The sequence below is a fragment of the Electrona antarctica genome, assembly GCF_951216825.1.
Source record: "Electrona antarctica genome assembly, contig: scaffold_25, whole genome shotgun sequence".
NCBI classification, from domain to species: domain Eukaryota; kingdom Metazoa; phylum Chordata; class Actinopteri; order Myctophiformes; family Myctophidae; genus Electrona; species Electrona antarctica.
The window spans coordinates 9,446,906-9,470,122 of NW_027637034.1; the positions used below are offsets into that span (position 1 = coordinate 9,446,906).

The 23,217-nt window shown below is 47.0% G+C and overlaps 1 long non-coding RNA gene across 1 annotated transcript in view; it reads left to right on the forward strand.

Moving 5' to 3' along the window:
* The first annotated feature begins 366 nt into the window (after positions 1–366).
* Positions 367–23,217, forward strand: part of LOC306919294 — a 34,927-nt gene continuing 12,076 nt past the window's right edge. The window contains exons 1-4 of the long non-coding RNA XR_013789503.1: positions 367–1,013; positions 11,226–11,510; positions 19,723–19,854; positions 20,571–20,822. This is a non-coding gene — a long non-coding RNA (uncharacterized lncRNA). The remainder of the gene's footprint in view (positions 1,014–11,225; positions 11,511–19,722; positions 19,855–20,570; positions 20,823–23,217) is intronic.

The following is a 23,217-nucleotide window of genomic DNA, read 5'->3' on the forward strand; positions in this document are numbered from 1 at the left end:
TGAAATGAAATGAAATGAAATCTATATTTACCCAGGGTATCTGGGCTAAGCTCAAGAACTTGTTTCCAGCCAGGCCCTGCTCATAGAACACATTTCATCGTAGTGGTTGATGCCTTGTTCAAGGGCATTTCAGCGGTGGTAATTTTAACGTGTCGGACGGCTGGTTCGAACTGGGAACCTTCCGGTATCTAGACCGCGCCGCTATCCGTTCGGCCACCGCTGCCACTGTGTTGATCCTCATCTAGAGAAAAGAGACATTTTCCACATTCTATAAGTTGTTAGTTGTAACAGTGTAACGTTTATCACCCTGAGCTGGAATCGACCCCCGATCTCCAACTCTATGGAGCAGCCGCGCCAGGAGAGATAGCTCCCTATTGGTGGAGCAAGTTACCGCGGGTCTTAACAACTGAAGCCATCTCGGCTCTCCAGCGGTGTTTCCTCCTTCATTCAGCCCAGCTTCGAGTTCCATTTGTCGGCGTTGAAGCCAAGGAAACGGCGGTAGTTTGGAAGAGAGTCTGTTTGGTGTAAATGTCACACAGTTACACATTCTATAAGTTATACGTATATTTAATACACATTCTATATTACAGTATGAACAGAAATATTTACACATTATATAAGTTTATATTACATTAAGTCGGTTTTTCGGTGCCACTGAAATGTTGTGACGACCCGAAATCATCTCGACACTCCAGCGATAGAGTACTGTGTCGGTTTGGTGTAAATGTCTCCTAAAGGAGGTAAAACGAGTCCAATGGAGTCTCTACGGCTGAAGATACATGAACACATGACGTCGGTGGTGGGAGAGGACATATTGTGCGTTTTGGACAAACACACAACAAGTGGTGATGTTTTTCGACTCAGAGTATTTGTGTTGGAGCGCCTCAGTGCAGCCGCACAGTTCATGGTCAACCTCTTCCAGAGAGAGATGGAGACACTAGAAACTCTGCTGGAGAAACAAAACAAACTGCTGGACATTGATTTTGATATGGACATCGATCTACACACTGCAGGTATGTGTGTTACACACACAACACCAAACTACACACTGCAGGTACAATTTACAATTTAGGCAGAGTGACTTACAGTAAGCAAGCCCAAAACATGGTAATACATCAAATACATGAAAATAGTCATCAAGACTCATACGTAAGCTAAGCTTACAGTGGAATATGGATATAATGAAAGTGCTATCATAAATAAATATTTAGAGAAATGGGCATCTAATTTACATAAATTCATCCTATTTACGCCTGTAAGGTCGTCAAGGCTAGGGCAAGTGCTACGGGCTAAGATGGTGTCTGAATAGGTCGTCAACCCTAAGCCATTCCAGTCTGTCAAAATGTACCTTGGGTTTTTAGGATTCCCAGTTGGGTTTGGATGTCACTGTTGAAGCTCTTGGCTAGCTTGGACTTGCATATATCGGTACCACTAAAAGGGACAAGACATATGTGGTATCATTTTGTTCGTCTGACATCCAGGAGTGAGAAAATGTGTGATAGCAGTTTCAGAAGGGCAGCTGAATACCATTTTAGTGGTATACTGTGATTATGCAAAACCACATACTTCATTGTTGTCTAAACTCCAAAATTATTCACTTTTATGCAAATTTCTGATGTTTGTACAATGGATAGACATGACCAACATCATAATAAAACAACAGACATGCTGAATTATACTTCTGGTAGTCATACCGGGAAAATACACAATGGCTGCCTCTCTGAAACAGGGTACATCTTAAAACTTAATAGAATCATGAGTGATACCTTGTTTTATTTATTTGAGGATGTAGAAACCATTTAGACATTACTTTGAAGAGTCAGGAACTCTCAAACTCAAGGTTGTACCCCAGCACACAACTCAACTCAGGAAAACATGTAATAAACATGTAAATGAGGATCACACAACTAGACTTAACTTAGAGATCACACACACACACACACACACACACACACACACACACACACACACACACACACACACACACACACACACACACACACACACGCTGTATTATGTGGGTGCAGGTCTTTTTTCCGACATACAAATAGCCGACGGTCCCAAATACCGTATTTTTACTCCAACAGTCCGACATGATATTAGAAAGACAGAAGTTCCCGCAAAAGTCCGAAAACCGTAGTTTAGACGAGACAATAGTCAGACACGGGAGACCGAGTAGCACGCAACGGAAACGCACCCAGTGAGTGTGCGTGCGTGCAGTGTGTGTGTGTGTGTGTGTGTGGGGGGGGGGGTGCGTATAAAACAATGCATGAGTGAGTCCCCTCTCTCGCTGCATATGGCCGAGAGAGAAGGGGGGGGGGGGGGGGCGGGGAGAGAGAGAGCGTGAGCGTGTGCGCGTGGTGAGTGAGTGGCCCCCGTAAAATCTGAATTTTATACGCACACCCCCCCCCCCCGGGGCGTATAAAACAATGCACGAGTGAGTCCCCTCTCTCGCTGCATATGGCAGAGACAGAGAGAAAGAGGGGGGAGGGAGAGAGAGAGAGAGGGGGGGGGGGGGAGAGAGAGAGAGTGATTGATTGATTGAAATATTTATTAACAGTTTGCAGAATTACAGTACATTTCAAGCACAAACTCGATACAAAGACTGTTAACTGTGAGTGGACGACCCAATTAAGCATTACACTTGTTTACAAGAGGGTCCACCATGTTCAATTCATCAAAACTTTTAGAGACAGATAGACACTTCTATATAGACAAAGAACAGAACAGGAATTCATCATAATGGAGGTAAAAAGGGAAAAGAAACATACAGTGAGGGGAAAAAGGGGGGGGGGGGAATTCAGATTTTACGGGGGCCAGTTTCGAATTGCAGCCGTCCGTAGGTGCCCTTTGAGAGCACCTATAGAGCGTCGCAGTCCCGACCCCTTTCATGACAACGCCAGTCCCAGGAAATTAATCCCAATGCATTTTTCCCATAGACATTTCATAAAGTATTTATTTAAAGACCTTTTAAGCGTTGTACGAAGCCAACTCGAGTCGTGACAAATCATGACAACAAATACAATATTTTGGACCAAACAAATAATTACAAAGAAGAAAAACAACAAAAAAAGTGTTGTAATCTGCCGTTTTTTTTCTACTTTCTAATTCTTTGTTTGGCCCAAAACATTGTGTTTAGTGTCATGATTAGTCACGACAAGAGTTGGCTTTGTCCGCGGCGTCTTTAAATAAATACTTTCTGAAAAGTCTATGAGGAAAATTAACGGGGATTTATTTTCCGGGTCTCTCGAGGGGGCGGGACTGCGACACTCTATAGTGGATGGAAAGAACGAGACAGGCAGTGGTGCTTTTAATTGACATGGTATGTATTAGGTCGCTATGAATCACGCTGGATTATAATTTATTCACATCCCTATATTCTTCTCTCTCCCTATCTCCCCCCCTCTCTCTCTCTCTCACTCCCCCCTCTCCCCCCCTCTCTCTCTGCCACAGCGAGAGGGGACTCACTCCCCCCCCCCCCCCCCCACACACACACACAGCGCACGCACACACACACACACACACACGCCTCTCTCCCTCCCCCTCCCCCCTCTCTCTCTCTCACACACACACACACACACACACACACACACACACACACACACACACACACACACACACACGTGCGCCTCTCTCCCCCCCCCCCCCCCCCCCCCCTTTCTCTCTCTCTCTCTCTCTCTCTCTGCCATATGCAGCGAGAGAGGGGACTCACTCGTGCATTGTTTTATACGCCCCGGGGGAGGTGCGTATAAAATTCAGATTTTACGGGGGCCACTCACACACACACACACACGTGCGCCTCTCTCTCTCCCCCCCTTTCTCTCTCTGCCATATGCAGCGAGAGAGGGTACTTACTCGTGCATTGTTTCATATGAACCCCCACACACGCCGCACGCACCCACACTCACTGGGTGCGTTGCCGTTGCGCGCTACTGGGTCTCCCGTGTCGGACTATTGCCTCGTCTATACTACGGGTTTCGGACTATTGCGGGAACTAATATCATGTCGGACTGTTGGAGTAAAGAGTAAAAAGACGGAAAAAAGTCCCCCTCCCGTATTGGGTTACTTCTGGAGATACTGATGTAATGGTTCTCTATTTAGCCTTCCAAAAACACATCCCTTATCCTATCTATCAGAAATGCAGGTACACTAAACCGCACAAGGTTTGTGGACATAGACAAGCTTTGGGAGAAAATCTCTGTGATATGGTCACGCTACAGTATGTGAGTGCCTTTAATTGCTGGTCGTGGAAAACTCAATGCACTGAGATTATTGAAGAAAAACCCAGAATTTCAGGAGACATTCAAACAACTTGGCCAGAATTGGGATGTTTCAACCGAGCTCTTTGATCAACTGCAGCAGTTCACTTCTAGCTGGAACCTGTCTGGGACCACCTCCAGTGACGTGAACCAGATCCGCTATTTTTTGTGCCAGGAGAGGGAACTGCCCATAGATCCGAAGTCCCGTTGGTCCGAACATGCACTGCTCCCGTGCTTGCGGTTATGTTTAGGTTAGGATTAGAGATAGGGATAGTAATTTCGGAACAAGGAACCTTCTGACTAACGACACGGCACCCCAGGAGAAGGGAGGCTGATTCCAGTCAACTCCTACCATGTAGAGAATGTCTATTTCTCCATGCCATCCGTGCCAATTACCAGACTCGAATATGGAGAAGCTCTCTGCAGACTCGTCCATCCCATACAAAGTGGATGGACAACTGTTGATGATGGACAGTTAGCAATTTCCTGGATGCGCACAGCCCCTGCACCAGATGTAGCCCTTGAGTTTTTGGCTTGTAAATGTGCACGTCTATGCAAGCTTCCTAACTGCAGTTGTCTCAGCAATGGGTTGAAATGTACAGACCTCTGCAAACTCCAGAATGTACAATATTAACTGTTTCTCTAGAACACTGCCAGCATTTTTACTAATCTTTCAAGACCCACAGAATATTTAGATCTATGAATTCAGAAAGGTCTCCGGAATTATAAATCAACTCAGCACCCCAGTAAATGGTAAATAAATTGTAAATGGTCTTGTGTAATGCACAATCTATGTAAAGCGCCTTTATCCATGGCGCTTTTCACTAGTAGGAATAAACACACCATTGGGGAGGTTTAAGTGATTTATTGACAGTGAAGTAATGGAGGGATGCAGGAGGGATGAATGGATACGGATGTGTAGGTTCCGGGGGGGTCGCCGACCCTGAGTCTTTGGGGAGGTGGTCGAATGGCACTCGTCGTGTGGCGTTCGTCGTAAGGCGTTCGTCTTACGGTGCGCATGGACGATATCCCCCGCAAGAACCTGAGAAGGAGAGGAGAGAGTTTTGTTTAATAGGTGGTGAAGGGGTGGGGGTGGGTTGCGAGAAGCCTGTAGGAAGGCGGCTAGTGTGCGACGCAGCGACGCGGGCGAAACATGGAGGATTCTGGGTGGTACTGGGCAGGTATAAATAGGGACAGGTAGATTGACGTGGGGGGCGGAGAGTGGCCTGAAGGGCAGGGCCAAGGTGCGTTTCTCCTCCTCCTGAACATCTGTTGTTCCAACTCCATTTCACTAGTAGGAATAAACACACCATTGGGGAGGTTTAAGTGATTTATTGACAGTGAAGTAATGGAGGGATGCAGGAGGGATGAATGAATACGGATGTGTAGGTTCCGGGGGGGTCGCCGACCCTGAGTCTTTGGGGAGGTGGTCGAATGGCACTCGTCGTGTGGCGTTCGTCGTAAGGCGTTCGTCTTACGGTGCGCATGGACGATATCCCCAAAAGGAACAACGGGGAGCGACTACTAATTAGGGGAAGGGCTGTTCTAAGGCAGAGGAGGTTCGTACGGGTGGGACTGGTAGGCTTGGGAAGCCCATCTGCCAAGCAGGTGGACGGCGTGGTCCTGGGGGCCTCGGCTGGCGGCGGTGGATGCGGTGCCGATGTGGAAGGAGTGGCGTGGAAGTTGTCTGCGGGAAGTTGTCTGCGGGAGTCGCTAGGGTGTTGGGGATTTGACCGTGTGCGATGGGAACCGAGCTGCGAGGCAGTGGTTCCGGTTGCGTGGGCGAAAAGAGGTCTGGGGGTCGTGGCAGCGTCTGTTGCGGACGTTGTTAACCGGGGTTCCGAGGACTGACGGGGAGCAAGCTCTGGTCGTGGAGGCATGAGTGGAGGAGTGGAGTGGCCGTGGCTAGTGAAAGTGGCTAGTGAAGGCCGAGGGCGTGGCGAGGTCTAGGGTAGGGAGAGTTGTAGGGGCGGAGGAGTGAAGTGGCCATGGCTAGCGGAAGTGGCTAGTGAAGGCGGAGGGCTTGGCGAGGTCTAGGGAAGGGAGAGTTGCAGGGGCGGAGGAGTGAAGTGGCCGTGGCTAGTGAAAGTGACTAGTGAGGGCGTAGGGCGTAGTGAAAGCGGAGGGCGTGGCAAGGTCTGGGGAAGGGAGAGTTGAGGGGGTGGACGGTCCGAGCCGACCACCTAGGAGGGTGGAGGGCTGCTACGGAGAGGTGTCGAGAGGGAGTTCCGGGGGAGAATGGTGTCAGGATACGGGTCTGAGTGAGGAACCCGTGTCTGTGCGTAGTAGGCATTCTAGGACCCCAAAAAGACGAGCAAGGTCTAGAACTGGGGGTGGGAGTGAGTCGGGAGGAAGGCGGATCGAGCGTGGGGGAAGTGGTCTAGCTGAAACTCCTGGGGCAGGCACTCTCGGGGCGGGACTAGCTGTGAGAAGAGAGGAGGGGAGACGGGGGAGGGGGTGGATGGGAGGGGGGTAGGAGGGGGCGGAGGGGAATTGGGCGGGGCGGCCGCCGGACTAGCTGTGAAGAGAGAGAGGGAGGACTAGCTGTGAAGAGAGAGAGGGGGGGGGGGGACGCTGGGGAGGGCCAGCGTAGGGTGGGAGGGGGCCGGGAGGGCGGGCCGGGAGGGGGAGGGGCAGGCGGGCAGAGCCTGAGGGAAGGCGGGCGGCGCCGAGGGAAGGTGGGCGGGGCCTGGGGGCAGGCGGGCAGAACCTGAGGGAAGGCGGGCGGCGCCGAGGGAAGGTGGGCGGGGCCTAAGGGGAGGCGGGCAGATCCTGAGGGAAGGCGAGCGGCGCCGAGGGAAGGTGGGCGGGGCAGGCTGGCAGAGCCTGAGGAAAAGCGGGCAGAGCCTGGGGGAAGGTGGGCGGGGCCTGGGGGGAAGTGGGCTGCCCGACCAGAGTACGGGCTGCCAGACCAGTACGTGCTACGTGGGGAGGGGGATGGGAGAGAACGGAGGGGTGGGGGTGGGGTTAGGGGAGGGGTGAAGGGACGATGGGCGGAGCCATCGCCGGATTAGCTGTGAAAGAGAGGGGGGGCGGGGGAGGGGGGGGATAGGAGAGAGGGAGGGGGGACGGGGGAGGGGGGAATAGGAGAGAGGGATGGGGGACGGGGAGGGGTGGGGGGGGTTAGGGGGGGGGGGCGGAGGGGTGTTGGGCGGGGCGGCCGCCGGACTAGCTGTGGAGGGAGAGAAGGAGGGGGGCGGGGGGTTTTAGGAGGGGGCGGAGGGGGGTTGGGTGGGGCGGCCGCCGGACTAGCTGTGGAAGGATAGGAGGGGGACGGGGGAGGCAAGCGGTGCCGTCCGGGGGAAACTGAGCGGGGGGGCGTACGGCGCCGGGAGGAGGGGTCAGGATCATCATCATCATCATCGTCATCGTCGTCGTCGTCCTAACCTTGTGTCAATGTAGCCGGAATACAAAACACAAAATCAACAACATGCACTAAATACAGCAATATCGAATGGTGAAATGTAAAAAGGAGTGTGTCCAAGCTGAAAGAACTGGGTGAGGAGGGTGGGAGGGGTAGGATGACGGGAGGGAAGGGAAGGGAGTTGGGTGGAGCCATCGGCAGAGGTGGCGGGGGGGGTGAAGGGACGGTGGGCAGAGCCATCCTCGGAGGCTGTGAGGAGAGAAGGAGGGGGGACGGGGGCCTGGATGAAAGGCCGGGAACGTGGCTGTCTGACTGGCGAGAGAGAAAGGAGGGGGGCGGGGGGGGGGGGGGGGTAGGAGGGGTCGGTAAAGACGCTGGGGGGGTACCAGCGTAGTGTGAACGCTGGGGAGATCCAGCGTAGGGTGGAGAGGGGCCAGGAAGGGGGTGTAGGCGGGCAGAACCTGGGGACAGGCGGGCAGAACCTGAGGGAAGGCGGGCGGAGCCAGGGGGGGCGAGGCGGGCAGAACCTAGATCAATGCAGCCAACCAAGGTGGCGAGGGATGGGGGGGGGGCGGGGGAAGTTTGAGTGGGGAGGGGGGGGCGGTGGGGGGTCGAGCGGCCTGCGAGGCGGAGGAGGAAAGGAGGGACAGGATGGACGTGAGGGTGTGGGGGCAGGCGCTGAGGTGGGGGGGTTTGGAGGGGTTTCACTGATTGTGGGGATTGTGCTGGTGGAGGGGGGGAGCTTGGGAGGGTTGCGCTGTTTGCGCTGTTCGGAAGAAAAGTGCCATGTGGGGGAGGGGTGGTGGGGAGAAGGGTGGAAAGGGTGGAGGGGAGGGAGGAGGTAGGGCTGAAAGAATGGCTGGGGCCTGAGGGAGGCGCTGAGGGCGTGACTGGCTGACTGGCTAAATGAATTGCTGAAAGAATGGCTGGGGCCTGCGTGAGAGGCTGAGAGCGTGGATGGCTGACCGAACTGGCTGAATGAAATGGCTGAAAACTATTTAGGCATTTAGCATACGCTCTTAATCCGGAGCAATTTACATTAGGCAAGAACAAGGCAAGGGCATGCATCACATATAAAAAGCATTTATCATGAAACATGTGTAAGCTAAGGACGTAACTAGAACATGACTATAAGACACTATACATATAAACGATGCATATATACAGTACTAGCTATGACTACATGCAAAGCAATTATTGTGCTGTCTACATGACAAGCTATACGTCTGTTGAAAGGATGGCTGGGGCCTGAAAGGGGCGCTGGGAGCATGGCGGAGGCTGGGGGCGTGACTGGCTGGCTGGCTGCATGAATGGCTGAAAGAATGGCTGGGGCCTGAATGGGAGGCTGGGAGCATGACTGGTTGACCGACTGGCTGGGAACCTAACTAAAAGGCTGAAAGAAGGGATGGGAGCATGGCTATCTGACAGACAGAAAGGCTGAAAGGAAGGCTGAGGCCTGAACGAAAGACTGCATGTGCTAACACGCTGTAGACGATGCATCTACAATTGTACAACTGTGCAAGCGGCACATTTGTTATGTCCATATCAAAGAAGAAACAAACATAGTGAAGCCTGGCTGCGGGGAAAGCACTGTGAAGTGCAAACCAATACTATTAAAGAAGGTTGCGTGGAAGCCTATGGCCGCAGGGAGAGACACTATGGAGTGCAATCCGTTAGCTGGCTTTCAGCGACCCCGTGTGGTTTCAGCAAGAACTGCTTCTGGTTGTGGCTGTCACGGAGTGATGACGTGACAGGCTGCGCGTCAGTGAAGCTTCGGGCATGAATGGAAAACCCTGAGCTACGCTGTGGCTTGTGACAGTTGAATGAAACTTAGCTTTGTGAGTTGTTGCGTTGGTGGGGCGGATGGATCGTTCTGCTTGGCTCGAACGGCGTGGCTCTGGAACTGTGGGTGACGTAGTCTGATCGTCGAGACGGACGGTGTGCCGGTTTTGAAAGTTGGGGCGGGAGGCGTCTGTCCTTGTATCCCGCAGCAAACGTGTTGGTGAGCCTGGGTGGCGTTGGAAGTACGGAGCCGGTAACGGAGTTGGAAGCCGTGGATGTTGTTGTTGCTGCAGGACGGGGACGCCGTGGCTATATGGCGGCGGGGTTTATGACGGACGAAGGAGGTAGAAAGCTGGTTCCGTGGACGACGGTAAGTGAAGGAATAGTAGGCTATTAATCTATTTTGCGAGAAGCCTGTAGGAAGGCGGCTAGTGTGCGACGCAGCGACGCGGGCGAAACATGGAGGATTCTGGGTGGTACTGGGCAGGTATAAATAGGGACAGGTAGATTGACGTGGGGGGCGGTGAGTGGCCTGAAGGGCAGGGCCAAGGTGCGTTTCTCCTCCTCCTGAACATCTGTTGTTCCAACTCCATTACATAGATTGTGCATTACATTCACCCATTCACACAGACATTCATACACCGATTGCAGCTGAAGCCATGCAAGGTACCAACCAGCACATCGGGAGAAATTTGGGGTTCAGTGTCTTGCTCAAGGACACTTCGACATGTAGACAGGAGGAGCCGGGATTCGAACCGCCGACCCATGGATCATTGGACGACCTGCTCTACCTCCTGAGCCACAGCCGCCAGTAAACCTATACTTTGATAGCAGAATCATCCAAATCGGCCCATTAGTTGCCAAGTTATGCCATTCACTATGTACCAATTTCTTTCATCAGATACCAGATATAAGGGCTGAAAACAAGTAATCAGCTGCCATTGCTATCATATCATTTAATGAACTACAGACATGTAGCAATACAAAAATCATATGCAACCTTTGTCCCTTGTAGTGGTACCAATATCCCAGAAATAGGCCTCTAGCCCATGGAGTAATACCTTTGGTTGCTTTGAATGCCAGCATCAGAATTTTGTACTCTGTGCGGGCAGCGACCGGGAGCCAATGGAGGGAGCGGAGAACCGGGGAGACGTGAGAATTGTGGCTGGTTGAAGACTAAGCGAGCTGTGGCATTCTGGATCAATTGGAGAGGCTCAAGTGGACATGCTGCCAGTAGGAGAGAGTTACAATAGTCAGGTTTTGATATGACTGATGTCTGAATAAGGAGCTGGGCTGACTCCTGGGTGAGGAAGGGTCTGATTGGCAGGTATATGCCACACCAACACCAAACTACACACACTGTGTGTGTGTGTGTGTGTGTGTGTGTGTGTGTGTGTGTGTGTGTGTGTGTGTGTGGTTTGGTGTCACACGACACCAAACTACACACTGCAGGCTGGTGAACTCTGAACAACACCAGCTTAGCTACACGTAGCATTAAGCAAGCTGAACTATATTAAGCTAGCTGAACTACATTTCCCTGTAGCTGTTTGTTGTTTGTTGCCCAGCCGGGGAGCCTGATGGAGGGGAAAGGAACTGGTTGGAATAACGTGTTTCTTCCACGCGCTATGTCCGGCCGGGGAAACTCTCCCCTGTCAGGTGAAAAGAAACAGCTTGGACTCCTCATGCATAGAAAGAAGCATAAGGTCAGTACGCTGCCCTCCCCAGGTTGGCAGAGGGAGTGTAGTGCCCAGGATTTCCAGACAAATGACCGACCGAACCATATTGTTTTGACTATTTTCTCCTTCTGTCTGTGTGTAAAGAGGTTTCAACTGAATATGAGAAGTGGCGATCCAGTCTGGTCCAGGAGGAACCACAACCTCCACAACATCAGAGGAGATCCAGTCTGGTCCAGGAGGAACCACAACCTCCACAACATCAGAGGAGATCCAGTCTGGTCCAGGAGGAACCACAACCTCCACAACATCAGAGGAGATCCAGTCTGGTCCAGGAGGAACCACAACCTCCACACATTAAAGATGAACAGGAGGCTGATGTGTCATCATTGACATTACTACACTGGGAGACGAGCTGTGACACTCTCTCAGGTAAATCAAATCAAACTCTATCGGCGCCACAGCACCATCTGGTGGAGGGCTCTCGCTGCCACACTTGTATTCTCAATGGCGAGCACTTTTAGTTTGAAAGCCGGTTTGGCCGGAAACGGAGAGTCAGGAATTAAAAATCTGCTGTGTAACATGTCCCGCGATTGTCATTTAATCCACCCAAAACGTTTAGAGAAAGGAGCCACAAATCAATCTCGTTTTTGGTCTAAAAAGAAGAATCCGAGATATTGGCGTTCTAAGATGCTGCGTCCTCATAGACAGCATAACACCAGATATTAGCGTTCTAAGATGCTGCGTCCTCATAGACAGCATAACACCAGATATTGGCGTTCTAAGATGCTGCGTCCTCATAGACAGCATAACACCAGATATTAGCGTTCTAAGATGCTGCGTCCTCATAGACAGCATAACACCAGATATTAGCGTTCTAAGATGCTGCGTCCTCATAGACAGCATAACACCAGATATTAGCGTTCTAAGATGCTGCGTCCTCATAGACAGCATAACACCAGATATTAGCGTTCTAAGATGCTGCGTCCTCATAGACAGCATAACACCAGATATTAGCGTTCTAAGATGCTGCGTCCTCATAGACAGCATAACAACAGATATTAGCGTTCTAAGATGCTGCGTCCTCATAGACAGCATAACACCAGATATTAGCGTTCTAAGATGCTGCGTCCTCATAGACAGCATAACACCAGATATTGGCGTTCTAAGATGCTGCGTCCTCATAGACAGCATAACACCAGATATTAGCGTTCTAAGATGCTGCGTCCTCATAGACAGCATAACACCAGATATTAGCGTTCTAAGATGCTGCGTCCTCATAGACAGCATAACACCAGATATTAGCGTTCTAAGATGCTGCGTCCTCATAGACAGCATAACACCAGATATTAGCGTTCTAAGATGCTGCGTCCTCATAGACAGCATAACACCAGATATTGGCGTTCTAAGATGCTGCGTCCTCATAGACAGCATAACACCAGATATTAGCGTTCTAAGATGCTGCGTCCTCATAGACAGCATAACACCAGATATTAGCGTTCTAAGATGCTGCGTCCTCATAGACAGCATAACACCAGATATTAGCGTTCTAAGATGCTGCGTCCTCATAGACAGCATAACACCAGATATTAGCGTTCTAAGATGCTGCGTCCTCATAGACAGCATAACACCAGATATTAGCGTTCTAAGATGCTGCGTCCTCATAGACAGCATAACAACAGATATTAGCGTTCTAAGATGCTGCGTCCTCATAGACAGCATAACACCAGATATTAGCGTTCTAAGATGCTGCGTCCTCATAGACAGCATAACACCAGATATTAGCGTTCTAAGATGCTGCGTCCTCATAGACAGCATAACACCAGATATTAGCGTTCTAAGATGCTGCGTCCTCATAGACAGCATAACAACAGATATTAGCGTTCTAAGATGCTGCGTCCTCATAGACAGCATAACACCAGATATTAGCGTTCTAAGATGCTGCGTCCTCATAGACAGCATAACACCATTGTTTTCGAACTCATTGACAGATTCACACAGCGCTCAAGTCACTGACCCGTTTCTATAGCAACCCCCACACTGCACGTGTCATTTTGAGATTAGATTTATAATTGATATACATTAATTTAGTCTGGTTTTCTACAGGAGTGGTAGTCTGTTTACAAAGTTGAATATGATACATATCTTATAGTCCTTTAGTCTCCATAGTCTAGTTTGTGCATATTGTTCTTATTGCGTATTGTCTTCTTTCTTGGTCCCGCCTTATCACTGCTTGCAGCTATATTTTCCTTTTGGATATGTAATTGTCCTAGAGAACGTTAAATTGTTTGGGTGAGTATGTTTCATCTGAAACTAGCAACTTGCGTGTACTAGTACCCTCCCAACTTGAAAGTTATCTTAATTATGTCAACAACTAAAAAGATTCCTTTTACCCATCAAATGATTTTGAAAGATAGTTTGGTTACGTTACCATCAACAGCCAACCAGCTCTGGTCCATAGCTCTAATGCAATGACATTAGGGCTATGGACCAGGGCTACTTTCAAAACCAAATTTACATCAGTACTAAACAACATGGCTCCTTTGAGAACCATCAGAGCTCTGGAAACTACTAAACAACCAACTAGCCTGCGGTCCGAAACTACAAACCAAGTTTACAAACGTAAACATCAAATCGGACGACACCCTCATCACTGACAAGCTTGATTTACTTACATTTACAATTTAGGCATTTAGCAGATGCTCTTAATCCAGAGCGATTTACATTAAGCAAGAACAAGAAAGCATGGCAATTCATCACATACATAAAAGGTAGTTAACATAAATCATACGCAAGCTAAGAACGTAATAGTAGAATATTTATATAATGGAACTATGCATGGATACTTTATTGCGAATGCACATGTAACCCAGGCAGAACATGTCTCTGTGTGTGTCACACTGTGACACCACCTGCCCGCCACCAGAGGGCGCAGCTGTATCACAGATACAAACGCAGCTCGATGTATAGCTTAACTGCGTGTCTCCCTGTAACACCGGAGGAGGCTCTAGACACAGAGCACAGCACGCTCTGCCTGCCTTGAAGTCCCTTCTCTCCTCCCTCCCTCCCAGTCACACACACACACACACACACACACACACACACACACACACACACACACACACACACACACACACACACACACACACACACACAGAGTAAAGAGAGAGAGGACCAGGGCTAGAAGTTATAATACTAACCTTGTAACCATAAGCTTTGCTGTTTTCATCTTGAATAACCAAAATAAAATCCACACGTGAGAGGGACAGAGGGTGTAACAGTGGTAGACCTATGCTAGCCAACGCTATCTCCTAATGCTAACGCTGCAAACTTCTTTGTTCTTTGATTGCCTGTGTGCGTGCGCGGGTGCATGTGTGTGTGCATGCATGCTGTGTGTGTGTGCGTGTGCATGCATGAATGCGAGCCAACTGAATGTTTTCTAAAAAAGGACAACTTGTTTTCCCCATCCTGACCAGCCTATTATTATTATTATTGCTGCATTTTGGCTATGCAATAACTAATTGCAAGCCAATTAAGAATGAACCAATCGGTAGCATTGGCCCGGTTTCCCAAAGGACACAAACACGTCTAGTGTAAGAGTTGTGGTGTAGCACATGTGCAGATGCCCTCTAAGGCCGCACACAGAAGCCTGTCTGCTGCCTAATTGGCTCCATGGCAGCGTCAACATAGACATATAATACCTAGATAGAGCACAGCCTTACGTGTCATAAGGCCTCCTGCATGAATTAATTTAGAAGCAACCCCGTTTTTCCTAAAGCCTTTTTAAATATAAAAATGTCATAATTAAAGTAATATTTTTATCTCAGCATCATCTAGAGAATTTCAGCCATCTTGCCATATGTTTTATATATTTTTTAGAATTCTTTGATTACCCGGGACAGCACATTTAGGAAAATTCGGCTATAACTCCATGCGTCGTCTTCATTTTGCTGCTATTTCGACCGCGGCCAAAAGAACAGATCTACAAGCTAGTAGTAGATCTGTAGGCTAATTATTTTTTTGGAAAGGCGCGCCACCAAGCATGAACCAAAATTTGTTTAATTTCGTAATCCATCATCACCACTGTCCCTCTCCTCTCTCTCTCTGAGTTGGGTTAGCTAATTGTCTCCACCAGGCCGAAGGCATGGGGAGAGAGTATGTTTTGCACTCCGTCCGTCCGTCCGTCCGTCCGTCTGTGAACAGCTAATCTCTGGCACCGTTGGCTTGATCGCAGCCATACTCTGCACACACACTCCCTGGATGCCAGAGCTGAACCTCTGCTCCAAAGTTTTCACATTGGCCTGTTATAGCGCCACCAGGAGACCGCTTTGTGCAAAACAAATGTTTTGACAGTACACCTACAGATTTTGTCCAAACATTACGCAAATTGGTACACAGTCTCTCTAGAGCCATTCAACGGAACGGGTCTTTCAGATTTTTCAGACTCCATCCTGATTGGCTACGATTGGCTTCCAAAGTTTGCAGGAGTGCTCCGTTTCAAACAAAATGCTGCAAATCATGAACACATCGTGTGATTTCCGTGAAATGTTGCACGCACATTCCCACTAGGCCGAGGAAGAAATGCCACTTGAATATTTTCAACTCAGCCTCATGGTGGCGCTATAAGTTGGCCGATTTGTGTTTTTACCTATAACTGCACCGATCTGTGTAAAACCATGTATGCACACTCCCTAGAGGCCAAGGAAAAACCTTTGCCCGGAATTTTTCACATATGCTCTTTATAGCGCCACCAGGAGGCCGACATATGTAAAACACATTTTCTAATATTACTCCTTCAGATTTTATCCAGATTTCACGCAAATCGGTACACATGCTCTCCATAGTCATGTGATCATGTGATTTGTTTGATTTCTCATAATTATCCGTCCTGATTGGCTACGATTGGCTTCTAAAGTTTTCAGGAGTAGCCCGTTTTGTACCCGTTTTGTACAAATCGCCACAACTCCTCAACGCAGCGTCCGATTGCGGTGCAACTGTTCATGCCTATTCCCACTACTAGGCTGAGGAAGAAATGCCACTTGACAGTTTTCAAATCAGCCTCATGGTGGCGCTACAACAGGCCAAGTCGTGACACACACACACACACACACACACACACACACACACACACACACACACACACACACACACACACACACACACACACACACAAAACCCAAATAAACATGTTTATATTACTCCTAAACATTTTTCCAAACATCACACACACTCCTATCCTGCTGGTAGAGACCTGTGCCCAGAAGGGCACTTTTTCTAGTTTAATATGGAGAGGGAGCGGTGTGCACCACGACGCACAAATATAGTTTATAGTTTCTGCCACTCCCCAACCCATCATGATGATTTTCATTTTGTTGTTATTTATTCATGATTATGAATTGAGGACCTTAATGTCCAAGTGTTTTACTGTATTGTGGTGGGATAAAGTAGACCTTTTAAGACGTTACCATTACTTATAACAGTGTGCACCCTAGCTGTGCTCAAGCAAGGTCACAGAGAGACAGAAAGATTTCTATATAGTGTCTGAAAAAGTAGAGACACGTCAGAATTCTCCAGGATAGACGAGCCTTCTGTCCTGCTTCCAGGGGCGCCCCGATCAACGGACTGATATGATCGAATCTAATTTGTGATGTAACAGGTCATATTTGCTTTCATCTATGTCTTTGCTGTTCATATGCATATCACATGACCATTCATTTTGGGATAAGTATCCCAGGCAATCATTAAATATATGATTCCATGACTTATGTTTACAGCCTGTTTATTGGACTATCTGATAACTCTCGAACCATATTAGCGCAACAATTGTAGCCATCAATCAATCAATCGATCAATCATCAACTGGGACAGCTGGAAATAATCAGTGATTTACGTCCTGTCTATATATCAAGGCGTTTCACAGTCACATGTGTGTGAGATACTATGGCTGCTAGACAGTTTAAATACTCGCTGCTGATCATCGTCGCCGAAGCCAAATCACCTATGTAAATGCGTTTAGACGCGATCACTTCAGTGATCTTGACATATTCCAGATTCCAGAGATACAGCGCCTGTTTGGAATCCGAACGTTCATGTAGATGTAAGGGCTGCAAATGTTGCAGGTGCGTAAACCAAGTTGAATTGCGTGACGCACAAGCATAATTAAACATGGCTAATTATGTCATGCCAGCCACTCGTGGTCAATTGCCCCGACTTTAAATAAGAGTATGCAGAGTCCACATCTGTAGCCTACCCAAAGATTGTTGTCGTTTGGTTATTTTTTAATGTTTATCCTGAAAAGCTTGGTCCATATAAAAACAGACCCAGGACATCTGTGACTCAAATATCAGATGTGTTCTGGATAAAGGTTAATTAAACCATTCTGGTAAAATGTTTGTATATACATATTTGGACTGCACTACGTCAACAAATACAGGCCATTGCCCTCCCATTACATTGGGGTCTTGAAAACAAAACAAAAAACATGCCGGTGTCTTGAAAAACAAGGGGGGAGTGTTACTGAAACGATGTTGGTGCTTCTTGCACTTCCTTTATATAAGCAATAAATGTTCTCCAATGCATTTAAAATGCATGTAAAATCTGAATCCCCCCCGCACCCACCCACCCCTTTTTCACCTCATTAATCTTTCCATACAAGGCAGGGCTTGACATTAAGGCTTGTCCGCTTGTCCGGGACAAGTAATAAATCTTTCCGGACAAGTGCATCAATTTTTTTCTCGTCCATTGGACAAGTGACTCTTGGTTTAACCTTTTCTGTGATGCTCCTAGCGGCCAACAATATTGTCTGGCATTATTGTCTGGCTTTCCTAATAATCCCAATAATTCCAATATTGGTAATAGCCCTAGAATGATGATCTTACATAGATTTAATTTATTCCAAATACACAGCAATAGATTGTATCCACGCACGTTTAGCAGACTGACCATCGGCATTTAAACGTGTAGCCATGCTGCGTTTGTCCTACTGCGTTTGTACCCACCCAGTAATTAATTACTAAGATTTGGAGTCAGATATTGTGCTCTATAGTTTCATATCCATTTGAAAGTTCTGGCAGAAAACGTCTTAAGTAAAATATCGCCACTTTTACAAGGACTGTAAATATGTTCCTTTGGGAACAGTTGATGTTTGGGAAGCACAAACGTATGGGGCACACAATAGAGCGTCGCAGTCCCGCCTCCTACCCGGGACCAGGAAATGAAATCCAATGCATTATTCTCATAGACATTTCGTAAAGTATTTATTTAAAGACGGTTACGCCGCGGACAAAGCCAACTCGAGTCGTGACAACTCATGACAACACAAACAATATTTTGGACCAAACAAATAATTAGAAAGAAGAAAAAAACAAAAAAAAGTGTTGTAACCTGCCGTTTTTTTCTTCTTTCTAATTATTTGTTTGGTCCAAAATATAGTTTGTGTTGTCATGAGTTGTCACGACTCGAGTTGTCTTTGTCCGCGGCGTAACCGTCTTTAAATAAATACTTTACGAAATGTCTATGAGAATAATGCATTGGATTTCATTTCCTGGTCCAGGGTAGGAGGCGGGACTGCGACGCTCTATTGACAGGTGGTAATTGATCCCACCACCTATTTGTATGTGGCCCATACATTTGTGCTTCCTAAAGGAAGTTTTGATATGTTCAGTCCTGACTCCTGCGCTCATTCCGGGCCCCTTGCTGGAGAGAATGTCATCCATGTGCAGCTTGTGGAATAGTATATATTTTACTATATAGGTTTTATGCCAGAACTTTCAAATTAATATGAAACTAGTCTCCAAACGACTCCAAGCCTTAGGAATTAATTATTGGGTGAGTGCACACGCAGTGCTACAAGTTTAAATGCCGACAAGGTCAGTCTGCTAACTTATTTCTGGAAATAAACAATATATGGCTGTGTATTTGGAATACATGAAATGTATGTTAGATCACAGACATTCTAGGGCTATTAACTTGTACACTTTAACTAATATTCACCAACACCAACTTAAAATGTATTTGTGTGTGCCCGGACAAGTGAATGGGAAATGTACTTGTCCACAGGACAAGTGCCTCAAAAAGTTAATGTCAAGCCCTGCAAGCAATGAAAAAGTATATTGTAAACGAGTAGGATATTTACTCTGTCCACTGTAATGTTAATGTGATTGTCAAGTGAACTTAGAGCTCCCTTGTCCTCATTAACCAAGCATTGCAATCGTACCAACTAAACCTTTGTCATTCTGTATTATTGTGTCAGTCTTAGAATGACAGGTAATGCATTACATTGGTAATTGTTTTCCTGTCTTGTTCATACGCTGCAAATTTAGCCTCAAACCCACTTTAACATAATGAGTGCTGCCTGCTGGACGAAAGTCGTATGGCACTTGGGTGCCGGTGATTTCAGGCTATTCCACTATGACTCACGTCCGCTTTTGGCATCCATCTTGGATATTAAAGTATTAGCGTTTATTACCAAGCTAAAATAAGGCCAATCCTTGCTCTAGAAAACGCCAATGTTCCAATCGCAATGACCGAATAATCAGAAATGACCTCCGAACATTGGAGAATAGTTGAAAACCACGACTAGTAGTAATTCATGAATCCCATAATCTCAAGATTCTTATTAAAGTCCTGATTCACTTGATTTCAGACCGGTGTATGGAGTCCAGACTGCAGGTGAAAATGAACTCTCCAGACTCAGCCAGGGACATTTCTATTAAACAGGAGGAACCTGAAGACATTTCTATTAACCTGGAGGACGCTGAAGACCACATACACCTAAGTAAGTTCCATGTGGTCTTACTCTCTTTAATATTTTCTGTTGGGCTGCTACAATGTCTGCGAAGCTCATTTCTTGGCCAGGTCCAAGGACCTCCAATATTTATAAGCGACTAGCTAGCCATGAGGGAGTATGAATTGAATTCACCCTTTGTCAGCCTTCTGATTGGTCCCTGACTGACTAACCAGCAGGCTCTTTATGCCTTGTTCCGCCCTGGTTCCGCCTTGTTTATGTTGAATTTGCTAAAACATCTTTTTTGGAAAAAACTAAAAACAAACATGCCCAGTCACCATGCTGCACCTGTGATGTTCCTTTTTACTGACCAAGTTTAAAATAAGAATTGAGTGCACAGAATATCAATACAAAGCAACTGAAAAACATGTTATTTCAATGGTAGTGGAGAGAGAGGATTTTTGTCCAACCACGAAACGGCAACAAATGAGTACGAAGAGGGGCACAACCACGGGCGGGACTTGACAAAGGGTGAATTGTATTCAGCCAAACTAAATTCAGGGCGGGGACCCATCCTGAACCAACTTGCTCATCCGTACTTGTGAATATCAGTTTTGGCGATACAATTTGCAATCAGCAAGATTCTGCCCTAAAATATCAATTTCATTATCTTTTGTAAGGTTAACATAATATTGCCTTTACCTTCTGCCAATATTTGTTATATTCTCTGCTAGGGCTCAAGTCATTATTCAATTCCTTCATTTCAGACCAGTGTGTGGAGTCCAGACTGCAGGTGAAGATGAACTCTCCAGACTCAGCCAAGGATATTTATATTGAACAGGAGGAACCTGAAGACATCTCTCTTAAACAGGAGGAACCTGAAGACATCTCTCTTAAACAGGAGGAACCTGAAGACATCTCTCTTAAACAGGAGGAACCTGAAGACATCTCTCTTAAACAGGAGGAACCTGAAGACATCTCTCTTAAACAGGAGGAACTTGAAGACCACCCAAACCGTAGTATGTATTTTCACTATACGATAATCTTGGCAATGTCAATGATAATATCTGGATAATATAGGAACAGGAAACAAGTCCCCAGGACTTTTTGTGTAATACTTTTGGCCTAAATGTTTTACTGTACCTTACCCTAATCCAAACTTTGATGCTGAGCGGGGAGACATTGGATCCTACTTTTATTGACCGGTTTCCCCCCCGTTAGAGGTTTTCAAACATGGCCGAACAGACAAAGTTCGCCAAACGGACACCGGCGTCTGTTCAGCCACCCAGCGCCATGCGATTCTCCCACCCGGCCCCGGTCGCGCCGGGCCAGCTCGCAGAATCTCCCACCCTGGCCCCCTATTTTTGAAAAAAATAGATTTCCTTTCCCTACGTGACACACCCGGTCCCGGTTTCCGGGGGCCGTGCGGCGATTTTTCGAGGCGAAACAGAGGCGTAACGCTGAGCTCCCCCAGCGGGCGGAGCTGTGGAGTGGGCTCCTGGCAAAAAAACACCGCGGAACGGACGCCAACGAGAGAGCAAAGAGGCAGCGTAACACTGTATGGAATTCTATGCCAAACGGACTATACTTTTGGGATGTCCCACTTTGCAAAATGGACACCATGTTAAACCACAATTAGTCAATACTACCAAGGCCAAACAAACTTTAAAACAGAAAGGGAGGTCGCACAGCTCGTAGTCGCGATGCCAAAAATACTTTTTTATTACAGTACATTTTATTTATTAGTTAATTAATTGTAGAACACTTTCCCTGCGATTCGCGATTGCCCGAGTAATGTTTTCATTGTTTAATCCACGTTTTAAATCAGTTTTAAGGGCAATCCACCGGACAGAATTGGATATGAGACGCGTTTTGATGACGTCATCGCAAAAAGGTCCGTCGCTCCGGCATGCAAAGGTGTATGGGAAATTTAGTCCCCATTGTTTACAATGGGGAAAGCTGCCTAGCAGTGCGCGGCTGCCCTGTCCGGTCAGTTGTTGTGATCGTCACTTTGGAATATTTTTCAAACATTTTTTTCTTTCTTTAACACAAAAAAAAACTGTATGATAATGTTGACAGGAGTCAGCAGTAGGTTGCGTGCTCTGCTCGCGCACATGTAGGCCATCCATGGCCAGCATGTGTGCAAAGCGCAAGTTGGAAGCTTGACAGATCTGATTTCAAATCATTAATGTCCAAATAAGGCCTTAAAAGCACTATAGGACCAAAAAGTTATTTTTCGTATTATTGAGGGGCCTCTAGCCCCTCCTATGTCCAGCTTTGAGGGTAAGTGTAAGCACAAAGATTGTCCTAACAAACATTGAATGCCATTGACAATGAATGGCCAGTTTTTTGTGTTTGTGTTAACACAGACATTGAATGCCATTGACAATGAATGGTCAGTTTTGAGTTTGTGTTAACACAAACATTGAATGCCATTGACAATGAATGGCCAGTTTTGAGTTTTTGTGTTAACACAAACATTAAATGCCATTGACAATGAATGATCAGTTTTGAGTGTTAACACAAACATTGAATGCCATTGACAATGAATGATCAGTTTTGAGTGTTTGTGTTAACACAAACATTGAATGCCATTGACAATGAATGGCCAGTTTTGAGTGTTTGTGTTAACACAAACATTGAATGCCATTGACAATTGCATGTTTTCATAGTAGTCTGCTACCTACAGTCGCAACAGAGACAATAAATACACCACTGAAGTCCTGTCATCACTGCTGCTAGATGACTCATTTGAACACTCATTTGTTTTACCATCATTTTGAAACCTTTTTAAGGCTGTCAAAATTATTGCGTTAACGGTGTTAATCAATTACGTTAATTAATTGCGTCAAAATATTTAACGTAATTAAATGCATGCGCAGTCTTGACCCGCAGTGTTGTCCCTGTACGCGTTCAAAGAATGATCGTTCACAAATCTGTTTATTTTTTCTTGAACTGAACGTACTGTATTTCTGCTTGATGAACGTCATTGTGAACGCGTTCATTCTGGGCATGTGTGAACCACTCTCTGACAGTTCACTTCAAACAGTGTCCCAGATTTCCATAGAGCCTTCTAGGAGAAAACTAGCTAAAACATAGAGAACCAGCTAAAACAAAAACACAGAGGTAAACTTTGTTGGTTGATTAAACACAACGTGCCACGCTGCCACCAAAAACTAGCTTCCCGTAGCTTATTACTTTTGCGCTGTGTAACGTCGCTTCGGCCAACAAAACACAGCTCTCAAGTGAAGCTTGACTGGTGCTTGACTTGTGCGTCGTTGTACGATGTGTTGCATGCTGAAAATAGTTGATCTACAAGCACACAACGCATTGCATCCAGAATATGTTGTGAGTTTGTAGATCGGCTATTTGCAGGTACGCGGAAATATGCAGGATGTGAGACGTTTAGAAACT